This window comes from Salvelinus alpinus, chromosome 2 (genome assembly GCF_045679555.1).
Source record: "Salvelinus alpinus chromosome 2, SLU_Salpinus.1, whole genome shotgun sequence".
NCBI classification, from domain to species: domain Eukaryota; kingdom Metazoa; phylum Chordata; class Actinopteri; order Salmoniformes; family Salmonidae; genus Salvelinus; species Salvelinus alpinus.
The window spans coordinates 109,343,376-109,355,772 of record NC_092087.1 but is presented as its reverse complement, the minus strand read 5'-3'; the positions used below and the strand labels follow the sequence as shown (position 1 = coordinate 109,355,772).

Below are 12,397 nucleotides of genomic sequence, written 5' to 3'. Positions count from 1 at the left end.
ACCACCGCCCACAAGTTAATTGTCATTCAGGTTATTAATGGGAAGAACATTAGCAATATGTCCTGTCTGGTAACTTGTCTCGTTCAAAGGATTTACATTGGTAGGTGCACAGAGAGAAACCCCATTAAAAAACTCAGTTGATCTTAAACTGCGGAAACACTTTTGGAAGTCTTTAACTGCATCAAAGTCTGTGGCCTGTGATGTTGGGACAAATGATAGTCCCTTATTATACAAGAGACAAAATTCACAAATTCTACAGCACAACGGCAGAGTCATGTCTTCAGTGTAAAACTAACAATGACTCAATAATCCTTCTGGGAATGTTATGACGTCATAAAGTTATGGGTGGAGTTAGAAAGTTGGCTGTCAGAAGTACAGTTATACAATGTAAAATTACTTTTAATCTGTCTGTCTGTATATTTCAAAACATGGCATTTGAGGGTGCAGTGAGATACCCCAGAGTTGGACGATACTTTTCTCATAAATCATCTTAAATATTATACTTAATTAAACCTGGAAATCAACCAATCCTCTGTTGTTAATTCAATAGAAAGGTCAAATGCTTTATTATCTAAAAGTTGAAAGTGACAGAGAAAAAAAATGGTGCTGATGAATGCACTGGCTGTGTTCCAGTGGGTCTGGGCAGGTGTGATGTAGTTAATGGAGATGGAGGTGTGTTCTAGTGGGTCTGGGCAGGTGTGATGTAGTTAATGGAGATGAAGGTGTGTTCTAGTGGGTCTGGGCAGGTGTGATGTAGTTAATGGAGATGGAGGTGTGTTCTAGTGGGTCTGGGCAGGTGTGATGTAGTTAATGGAGATGGAGGTGTGTTCTAGTGGGTCTGGGCAGGTGTGATGTAGTTAATGTTTCTATGATGTTGTTTGTATGTGTATCTTTTGTACTGTTTATAAAATATCAAATAAAATATTAAAACGTTTCCAATGTTCCATTTCCATTTCCAACATTTCCAATGCAAAATGCAAAATAACACCATACAGTTCTATTTTTGGAGTTATTACATTAAACCAATCAGAATTTAGAAGAATGCCAAAGTCAGGTGTGAAGTAATATGGAGGACCAGCCTATTCCCTATGATGTAAACTACAACAGAAATAACTTAAAATGTATAACTTAAAATTAAACCAATAATTTGCACTCATGACTTGAGTGATTAAAGTAAACCACAGTTTTGTAAATACATAATGCCATCTAACCAAATATCAAAGAATGTTAGCTATATGCAGTTATCTTAGCCAGCCAGCTAACATTAGCTATATGCAGTTATCTTAGCCAGCCAGCTAACATTAGCTATATGCAGTTATCTTAGCCAGCCAGCTAACATTAGCTATATGCAGTTATCTTAGCAGTTATCTTAGCCAGCCAGCTAACATTAGCTATATGCAGTTATCTTAGCCAGCCAGCTAACATTAGCTATTTAGCCAACTAGCTATTAGCCTAACCAGCGTAGCCAATCAGCACGGTTATGGTCAGCGAGCTGGAGCCCAACTAAAACATAACACTAGGTCAAAAGAGCAGAGAAAATCCCTTACATCCAAAATAGATTCCAGAAGTCAGTCAGAGTGCTAGCAATAAGCCAAGGTGGAAAATGTTACAAAACTCCCGTAGTCTAATTCACAGAAAACATGAAACTGAAAAGTAGTGACTATGGTCAGCGAATTATCTTAGTCAGCCAGCTAACAATATATGATGACCTATATGCAGTTATCTTAGCCAGCTAACATTATCTATATGCAGTTATCTTAGCCAGCTATCATTATCTATATGCAGTTATCTTAGCCAGCTATCATTATCTATATGCAGTTATCTTAGCCTGCCAGCTAACATTATCTATATGCAGTTATCTTAGCCAGCTAACATTAGCTATATGCTGTTATCTTAGCAAACCAGCTAACATTAGCTATTTAGTCAACTAGCTATGGTCAGAAAGATGGAGCCCAACTACCGGAGACCAGTTAGAACCCAACTAAAACATGATGTGTGTTGAACGTGTTTGCATATCACTGCTGATAAAGTGACACACTGCTTTGAAGTTTACTGCTAAGCGATTTCAGCGCATGCCTCGTAGCTCCGGTATCAAATGTAACACGTAACAGCGCGTGCTACGGGTGGGTGTTGTTATCGTGACCAGTGAGCTGAGTAACGAATATCGAAAAGTTGACAAAACAAAAAGGAGCAAGCAGGTTGATTTCATCTGTTGTCTTGAGCCCACGGCAAGAAGGCACCAGAGCCTACCGTGCTAACGGGTTCCCACTAGATAACACAACCACACAGTTAATGAAAAGCATGAGGTGAAGCTAGAGCTAGATATCAACCTATCGAGCTAGTGTGACCTTCCTGGTCTCTCAAGTCAGTGAGTCAACACAGGAAGGAGCAATGGATGGATAGTTCATTTATTTCCAAAGCTGCAATGATGGGACACACACAGTATGGATGAATGATCAGTAGTGACAGGATATAAATAGCACTCCCACAGCAATTCTACATAAATCTGCCCTATAATATACTAACAAAAAAACGACTGAAATGTCTATCAAAGTCATTGTGATCGTATAGTGGATTTAACAATTCCTAATAATTCATAATTTACTATTACAAATCAATCAATTGTTTCCATGTGTCTCATATTCACTACATCAGAATAAACTGTCATCCATTTTAGTTTCAAAATAAATCAAATTAACCTGGAAAATGACTAAATGTCCCCCTCTGGTGGCGAAGAAGTATAACACACCTAAACTAACAAAACCGCGCTAATAAACTGGCTGGTGTTCATGAGTTTATAAAACATATACTTTATACATTTGTCATAAATGACCTGCATTGATGAGACACACAATGTGGATGAATGATCAGTAGTCGACAGGGTAAAAATAGCACTCCTAAAGAAGATGCATTTTCCAGTTAGATACCAACTTGAAAGAGGGAACTTTAGCATAAAACCCACATGGAAAACTGAGATTTGGCAAATAACATATAAAGGGAGGCTTATTTGACGCCAAACCAACAACAGTAGTTACTAAAACATAAATTGCTAATGTATGATTTAAAAGGTGGATTTTATGATGTAATGTCAACTTTATATATTTCTATCCCGGGACTATTCCATTTTGAACTCACCCACAGCAATTCTCCATAAATCTGCTGTGGATTACCCAGAATCCCGAAATAAATTAATACATATGTGATCATTCAAAAACACAACTGGTTGTGCTTATAGGGAACCAGATCGTGAACACAACTACGTTACTAAGTCTTTAACCACACTGTATTGTTACACTGGTGAGTAAAAACTCATGCTTCCTACACTAACTTTTTGTCTGAACATTATAATATATATTTTACGTCACACTAGCGTCATTGTCTTAAAGTCGCACATCTCCATCGCAGTCAGAGGTTCAGACTGAGCGTTACCCACTCCAGTCAGCAGATGGCGGTGTGCGATTTTAAGGCAATGCTGTTAGTGTGACGTATAATCTAGTGGACGGAATCGCAATGCTTTTAATGTGACGTATAACCTAGTGGACGGAACGCTTCTTTCAGCAGCAGCAACAGTTATTCAGCCACCTCGGTAGCTTGTGTTGATAAAACGTTTACTTGAGACAGGAGAACAAGTGGAGACATAGGACGAGGTGGATAATTTTATAATAAGGCCGTTTTATTCAAGTGTAAAGATATCAGGCAAAAACGTGCACGGCCCCTTTCTGTCAGATTCTTATGAAATCGTCGGAGAAGAGACCGCTCTAAACAGTACATTCAAATTATATAGGCAACTAGCAAAGTAGGTGGTCTTGTCGTCTGGCCTTCCTCTTGGTCAATCTTGGTCGTGAGTGGTCCTGTTCGGACCAGGTGTCGACGTTCCATTGGCTCTTGACATAGTTCTTTGTCTTGAGTCACACCCTTGAAAAGAATGTGTATGTCTAAATGATGTTTCAGGGGCCTGTCCTGAGTGGGGTGTGTGTGTGTCTGAGGTTAGTATCTAATGAGATCGGCATGTGCCTAAGGACAAGGAGAGGGTGGGTTCATTTTGTACAAAGGATAGCCTATGTTGGAATGTTGTTATACTAGTCTCCAGTATCTATTTCAATTTCTTACAAATCCCCCTCTTCACGTCTTCTAGACGTGAATAAACTAGATAAAATTTGTCAGAAGACAAATTTTTGATTCCCCCTCTACACGTCTCACAAGAGACGTGACATAAAAATATCTTAGTCCTCAAATAGATAGACAGGTCCAGCTTCCCCATCATCAAGCAATGGGAACATTTGGGCCCTTTCCTGATTAGGGTCTATGGCGGCAGTGATAACACGACTAGCAAGCGTGCGCGCACATGGAATGCAACAGCATCCACAAAGTACAAGAATGCCTGCAAACACGGAAATAGATACTAGGATGGAGGAAACCAGCGTCTTATATTACCCAAAAGCATCCATCCATGAGTCCCACATAGACGTGTCCACTCCAGAATGCTGTTTCATCTTACCATTAAGGGTACGGAGTCCCTCCAATACCTCAGTCAGACTCCCATCCGTAGCTGTATTGTTGGGAATGAAAGTACAGCACTGCTCACCAAACATGGCACAGACCCCCCCTTTCTCAGCCAATAACATATCTACCGCGATTCTGTTTTGAAATGCCATCAGGGACGTAGCTGCCAATTGTCCATGGACCGCCTCGAAGCCTTGTTGAGTCCAATTGCCCAGTTTCTGGACATTAAAATGAATGTAGTTAATTCTGTCCACATTTTTATTAACTGTACACCACCAACAGACAGAAGATTCAAACCCAGCTGTCACTTAGTCCACCAGTTTATATTCATCTGGCACCCCCTAGGGACACCACTAGCATCAATGTAAGTTGAGTCGTAAATAAGCAAGGACCAAAAAGGAGACCACTCCAATAACTACACCTGGAGTGGCCAACCACACATTAGTAACCCAAAAAACGAGAATATGTTAAACCCTCAGGTCCATCCCTCTATACAACCTGTACCAGGTGGGCTCGTCGCCACCCGGGAACTTCAAACCTTCACAACAGGGAGGACAAACATCACTTTTTATTCATTCGACAACATCAACTACAGCAAACCAAGGGTCCTCCTCTGTCAAGCCCACTTTCCTGCGGAAGCTTGTTTTCGTATCAGCCTCTCCAACTGGAGCATCAAGCAGCGGCATCATACCATAGGCCCTTTCCACATCTGTAACAGACTTCAAACAAGGTATGATACAGGCAACACAAAAATGAAAAACAACAACTAGTGTCAGAAATCCAGTAATCATCATTGTAGTGTACTTACCAAACCAACCACCCAGCCAGAGAACAGTCCACTCTCCTCCACACCTGCAAGACCCTTCATCTCCACTGAACCTTGCCAACCCACTCAGAGCTTTTGAAATGCTCCCATCCGGACTAGTATTGTTTAGGGACAAACGTGCAACACTGTTCTCCAATCATTTTACATACACCTCCCTGGTTGGCCAGAATCATGTCCAGTTCTAGTCTATTTTGTCTACTGGTTTGAGAGGTAGCCTCCAATCGTTCAGCCATCCCCGTAAGTACTGTGTGGGTGTAGTTTAACAAATCATTGTTGATTATAGTAGATATAATTGATCCAAGCATTCTGCTTAGCATCAACAATAGCTGGGCCAAACTGGGCAATAGATGCCACAGGCCATCATTCCTGTTTGATGTCTGGTATTCGTGGGGGACCCCTATTGGGACCCCAACAGGTTGGTGTGCATGTTATCTGTACCCTCGGACCAAGGAGCGTCACGGTTCTGCCGTCTCCTGGGTTGGTACCGAGTCTCTGTGTCATGTGCAGCTCCCAGAAGTTGATTAGCTGTAACCTCAATAATAGGCAATGGTGTTATCAGACTGGCCAAAACACATGTGCAACGACAATTTCCTTTCAAAATGGGGGTCAACTGCCTGGCAGGTCCACACATCCACCATACATCAGCAACACCTCTAGTTAATAGTGACATTAGTGATGCAGGCAGCAGTAGGGAACCTCCCATAGTCTCTACCTCTACCTGTACCAGTGTTACAGCTGTAATATCCTCCATATGCCTTAACTCCCCACGGTACCTTCTGGGGAGGTACTTCTGGGAACACAAAACTCAAGAGTTTTACACAAGGTTGAATTTGGCTTAAACTTTCCAATATACACATCCAACCTTCCACATTACTTAGGGCAAATGGGTGAGCAGCCAGAATAGGTCTGGCATGTCCACATACGACACAGTCCTTTCTATTAAGTATTCTTTAGGCCAACCACATATTCTCCCTTTCCTCATAACCAGTTTCAGTCCCCAATTGTTCACTATCTGAGATGTCTTTCACATTTATTACCTGTACCAGATTGGAGAGCTTAGGTGGTGGCGTGGGACTTGGTCTTGAAGTGGTGGAGGAGGCCGGCTGAACCCTGGTCCGTTAGAACTGGTGGTGGTTCTGGCAACACTGTGATGGTAACATCCCCATCGTATCCTAATCAGACAGCTCAGGACTGCAAGCAGTCCTGTAAAACCCCACCCTCTCCCAAAGAACACATCATCAGCCAGAGGTCAAACAACACTTTCACTTCTATGAACGTACACAGTGAGGAAAGGTCGGGGTCAGGGAATTTTCATTAAGGAGTTGACCCCCGAGCTTTATTAGCAACAGTTCTTCTCCTTAACTCTGTGATCATTCGGCAGTGTCAGTGTGCCTCACCCTCCAAGTGCGATATGCCCCCAGGTCGAGTGAATCACCTTCTCCTTTAATTCACCTGCAACGCATAAAATCCTGGACATACAGATTTGGTTAACCACCAGTTTCTCATTTGTTTTATCTGATTATATATTTAACTTCTATACCTATTTGTTAGCTATAATTTTGAATTTTACATTAGTTTATTTTCCAATAGGCCCCATCCTATCCTAGACCACAATGTACCCCTCCCCCGTTTGATACCTGGCTCCGGCCAGGTATCAACCTTACCTACTCTAAATAATGACTTAGTACATTATAATATAGAAACGTCCCATTCATTCGCCGCATATCCAATTCTCCCTTGGGCGTACATTCATATCTATTTTTTTTTCCAATTCTCTGTCAAGTGACTTATCTACTTTAAAATGTATCTGTGCTGCTTATATATGTTAAACCCTTTCTCTCCTTTCTTATTTCACAGCCTACCTTGCTCATTTCCTGGTCCACCCTCCCCACTCTGCTCTCAAACCTTCAAGGTCTCAACAGTGCGGGGTAGACCCATCTGTCTGCCTTTTTCTAATAATAGTCAATAACAACTATGTGTTCCTTTACAATATTAACTAAGTGTCTCACTGTTTTGACTTTATCTGCATGGATTTAAAAATAACAACAGGTCTTATAGTGTCAATCTCTAAAGTCCTAACATAACCTTAATTAACCTATCTCTATCTTCTAATGGCCAATACAAATGCTTACCTTATGGTCAAGAGTTATAAACTCTATTATAATCAATATACCTCAAAACTAGTATCCCCAATGACACAACATCATTATTCTCACTACATTTTCCCCGTGAGTGATCAAGCCACCGGAAAAATGCAACGAAAACAGAAAATAGGCCAAAAGGTTACACCTACATTCGTGTTCCATATCTAGACATACCAAAAGAACCCTTTATCTTCTCAAAGTCCCTTGCCTAAATAAAACTCAGAAAGTAAAACTCCTATTCCAATATGAGTGTATTCTTTTAAGATATCTTATCTCTGGGAACACGGAAACCCTTAACCTTAATGTTTACTCCAAAAAACAAAATCATGTCACCAGCATTCAACCAGGCCCCCCGTCGACTGGGAGACCATTGGGTACTGCAATACTGCCATCTTCTGTCCATTCTCTGCACAGCTCTCCACCCACTCTTATTCAACCTTCTCAATTTGAGCCATATTAGTTTCTTATTTTAACTATTGTTTTCAAAAATTTTAAATTTTTTTTATTTTATTTTTAATTTTTTTTAATCTATTATTACCTAGTTAGACTAGAGTGTCCGTGACATACATCCATGGGGATCCGGTTATAGTTATTCTATTAACCATGTGAAAGTGCCCAGGGACACCCCAAATATCAGTAGGAATATCACAAATAAGGGGCCAGATATCCCTAGCCTTGCCCAGGGAGGGAGAAATATCCCTCTAACTGGGCGAGGTTCCTTTATCAGGGGAGGCGGAGTTTGATTCCGCATCACCTGAGTCAGGAATGTCTTCATTTGGAATCGAATTTAAGCTGTTTAAATCAGCTCTGACTTCTGTCAGTGTTCTAGAAGGGATTGGGGCTGGAGTGCAATGTGTGAGGTGGTGCCAAGGTGCGCCTGATTTACCTTTGACCTGGACTGAGTGTGAAGTAACTTCCCTCACTTCGTACAGTCCAGTCCACCTGGGTTCTAGCCACTTTCTCTTGCGGACTTTTAACCCCACCCAGTCACCAATTTTTTACCTTCAGTGATGGCGGATCTTCTGTCAGCTTCCCCATTTGGACCTTGTGAATCTGTGTGGAGAGAGCTGCAGAAAGTTCCGTCAATTATCAGACATTACAATTTGTTATACATCAAGGGCGGGCATATGACCTCCCTCCCTTGGTGAACCCAGCATGACTCCTCCAGCCATTGTCTCATGAGGAGAGAGATGGGTGCCTGCACCTGGAGAGGCTATCATGGCCAGCAACGCCAGGGGCAGGACTTTAACCCAAATCAACTTCAAACCTGCACATACATTTGATTGGCGCGTTCCACGAGACTTATGAGATTGTGGCCTGTACACTAACCCCATCATTAAACAACATCCATTAATCAGTTGACATTTACACATCCGACCCTATTGGTACATGGAGCGTTTGTCATTAAACAATACACATGAGTTCGGTTTGCAGCCACTTCCTTTCAGCGCTGAACGTGAATTCTTTGCTCATCAGATATGCTGCAACCCCATGGTGGGTGTGGATTTCCAATGGATGGCACATTATCATGTGGGCTGTTTTTCCAATAGCTTTTGCCACTGCAGCCACATACCTGGAGCATGTGGTTTGCCCTTCTTCAATGTGGTCCAGTTTGGAGGAGTGATACCTCAACACTCTACTCTCCCCCTCTAGGTTCTGGAAAAGGATGGATGATGTAAATCCTTCCTTTTCAGAAACATCCAGATGGAACTTGTTTTTTTTTAGTCAGGTGCTGTTAGGGCTACTGCCACTTAGAGATCTGTTTTCAAGAGTGCAAAAGCCTTTGATGCTTCAGTAGTCCAGGACAATGATGAGTGTAGGTTAGTGGTGAGCAGCTTCAGGGCCATGGGGCATATTCGTCAGCCATGCCCTGAAAAGGGGGAGGTGATTGCTGATTCGGGTCTGGATTGGGGTGATTGTATGCGGGTTGAAGGGCCGCACGTGGTTGATACATCATTGGCCTGACTCCCCCTTGGTCTAGGGGCGTATCCTCGTCCCCTTTTGGCCAGAAACTGGCTTTGGGCCGGGGTTATTGGGTGCGGACACTGTCGCACCATGTGCCCAGCTTGTTTACAATTATGACAGCTTCCATAAGATCCAGAGTACCTCTGGGGCTGTCCCCATGTGGGTGAATAGTTTGATTGTGGTAGTGGGTAGTAGGGTTGTAGTGGTGGTTCCGACGAAGGGTATGGCTGAAGCGGGTAGGCATACGGCAGTTGGAATGGCTGCTCCTGGGGTGGGTGTATAGTTGGTCCCTGCTGGGTGAAGATGGGTAGTTGTTGTTGCTGTATCATTCGGGAAACAGTTTTTTCAATAATTTGTGAGATTTCTTGTTGGTCTTCAGCCACCATCTGTTTCTTGGGTTTCTCTCCTTTCTGGGCCTCTTTCAATTGTAGTTTCAAAAGTTGTACCTGTAGGGACTGGATTTGTGGTTCAGCCCCTCCCTTATCCTTATTGTATTGGGTGATGTGGTGATGCACATGGGAGTTGAACTGAGCCTGGGGAATTGCCATTAACCCCACAGTGCCCCTGAGATGGATTGGGGCCGATGGGGCTGCTGTGGTGGTAGGTGGGGCGTCATTATTGTTGGGCCTGCCCTCTTTGGTGTCAGTTGGTGCTCCAGTGCCCACCCCCATCGTATCAGGTTTCCTGTAAGGGAGTGCTCTTCTAATTTCTTCAATTGCCCAAATTCCTATTTTCAGCTCAGCCTCTGCTCTTTCCCTTTGCTTTGTTCCTTCCTTTTTAAATAAGTGACTCTTATTCTTTTCAGCTTCACTTTCTATCTTTTCCTTCACTGCTTCCCCTAATTTTTTCTCCATAGTGAGGAGCTGCCCTTTTGATGGGGAGACTCCACTAAGGAAACCGGCTTGCGTCCATTTCAGCCTCACTTCTTCCCAAATTCTTTTAACGGGTTTGTAATGTAATCTCCCGCCTGCTCTGTCTTTCATTCTCTGATCTAAATATTCGTTGAATTTGTGTTTGGGGACGATAGTCGTGGTCATTTTGTCGTTAAGCTATGTCTGGGTCTATTATTATCTTTGTATACTTTAGCCCGTCACTGATCGAAACCAGCGATGTATTTTTTCTCTAACCCCCCTTAGTCTCGTGTCCGACCCGCGTGGACAAAGAATTTTATTGCCGTGTATTCGATGAATTATTTTCGTTTTCCAACAATATTTCAGCTATATCTTTTTGAAACAATATACGAATATATTCACGCGCTCCTGATATAATTGGAATGACAGTTTTAGGTACTTATAATAAAAATATTATTGCTTTTCGCTTATTCAATTAATTAAATACCTTGGCAAAATATTTCAGAAGTTTCCTTTGGGAACAATATACTAATGAATTCAGGCGCTCCTGATATAATTGGAATGGCAATTATAAGATCTTTTATTCGAAAGATATTATTACTTTTAACTTTTTCGATTAATTTGAACTCGTTTTTTTTCTCGATTAATTAAATACTTTGCCAAAACATTCAAGAAATTTCCTTTGGGAACAATATACTAGTAAATCAAGCGCTTCTAAAATAATTGTCAAATTAATTCTAACCCTTAAGGATTTATCAACAGCACGAGAGGGAAAAATCAGGTCAACTTATCAGCAGAAAATAGCTGCTTCTCTGACCCGGCGGTCACTTCCAACACAGCCTCAACTTAGCATATGGCTAATTATTAGCAATCGGCCTCGTGGAACGTTCAATCACTCACATTGATTTGGCGTTATCGACTTGTCTCGGTTCTGCTCATGCAACTTATTTCATCGATTCCTCACTGGTATATCAGACTACTTGGAATACATTTCAGCATTTAATTCCTCACTGTTATCAGACTACTTGGAATACATTCAGCATAGCCTTCTGTCTACTGGAATGCCAACTCCAGTAGGCTCAGGTTCGCTATTACCACAATTCCTCACTGGTATATCAGACTACTTGGAATACATTTCAGACAAAATTCATTTAATTCCTCACTGTTATCAGACTACTTGGAATACATTCAGTTAATTCATTTAATTCCTCACTGTTATCAGACTACTTGGAATACATTCAGACAAAATTCATTTAATTCCTCACTGTTATCAGACTACTTGGAATGGGATTTTTAACGCAGATATCCTTACACCGTGCCTTAGATTCTAGACAATTCCACATAAATTTAGCAACAATTCACACTCACCTCAGTACTCCTGATCATAATTTAGATATTGGCTATACTACAATATGCAGATTTTGATTAAACCGGCTCTGCTTACCTTAATATTTTCGAGCTCTTTGATCAGTTTCCTGGGTGAGTTGAATCGCCGACGTCTCCCTCGAGCGGGTCACCTCTCCTTCTTGAATCTTTCTCCCACTCGCCTCCTGTCTGATCAATTTTCTATGGACCGAAATCAAAGGTGTATAACCATCCTCTGCTACCAAGTCTGTTGATAAAACGTTTACTTGAGACAGGAGAACAAGTGGAGACATAGGACGAGGTGGATAATTTTATAATAAGGCCGTTTTATTCAAGTGTAAAGATATCAGGCAAAAACGTGCACGGCCCCTTTCTGTCAGATTCTTATGAAATCGTCGGAGAAGAGACCGCTCTAAACAGTACATTCAAATTATATAGGCAACTAGCAAAGTAGGTGGTCTTGTCGTCTGGCCTTCCTCTTGGTCAATCTTGGTCGTGAGTGGTCCTGTTCGGACCAGGTGTCGACGTTCCATTGGCTCTTGACATAGTTCTTTGTCTTGAGTCACACCCTTGAAAAGAATGTGTATGTCTAAATGATGTTTCAGGGGCCTGTCCTGAGTGGGGTGTGTGTGTGTCTGAGGTTAGTATCTAATGAGATCGGCATGTGCCTAAGGACAAAGAGAGGGTGGGTTCATTTTGTACAAAGGATAGCCTATGTTGGAATGTTGTTATACTAGTCTCCA

The 12,397-nt window shown here is 41.9% G+C and overlaps 1 protein-coding gene and 1 long non-coding RNA gene across 2 annotated transcripts in view; one reads left to right on the top strand and one right to left on the bottom strand.

The window, feature by feature from the left end:
* LOC139550433 (uncharacterized) overlaps positions 1-12,397 on the bottom strand; it is a 401,870-nt gene that overhangs the window by 221,883 nt on the left and 167,590 nt on the right. The gene's annotated exons all lie outside the window — the stretch shown is intronic.
* Positions 1-12,397, top strand: part of LOC139549547 (zinc finger protein 664-like) — a 238,764-nt gene that overhangs the window by 138,581 nt on the left and 87,786 nt on the right. The gene's annotated exons all lie outside the window — the stretch shown is intronic.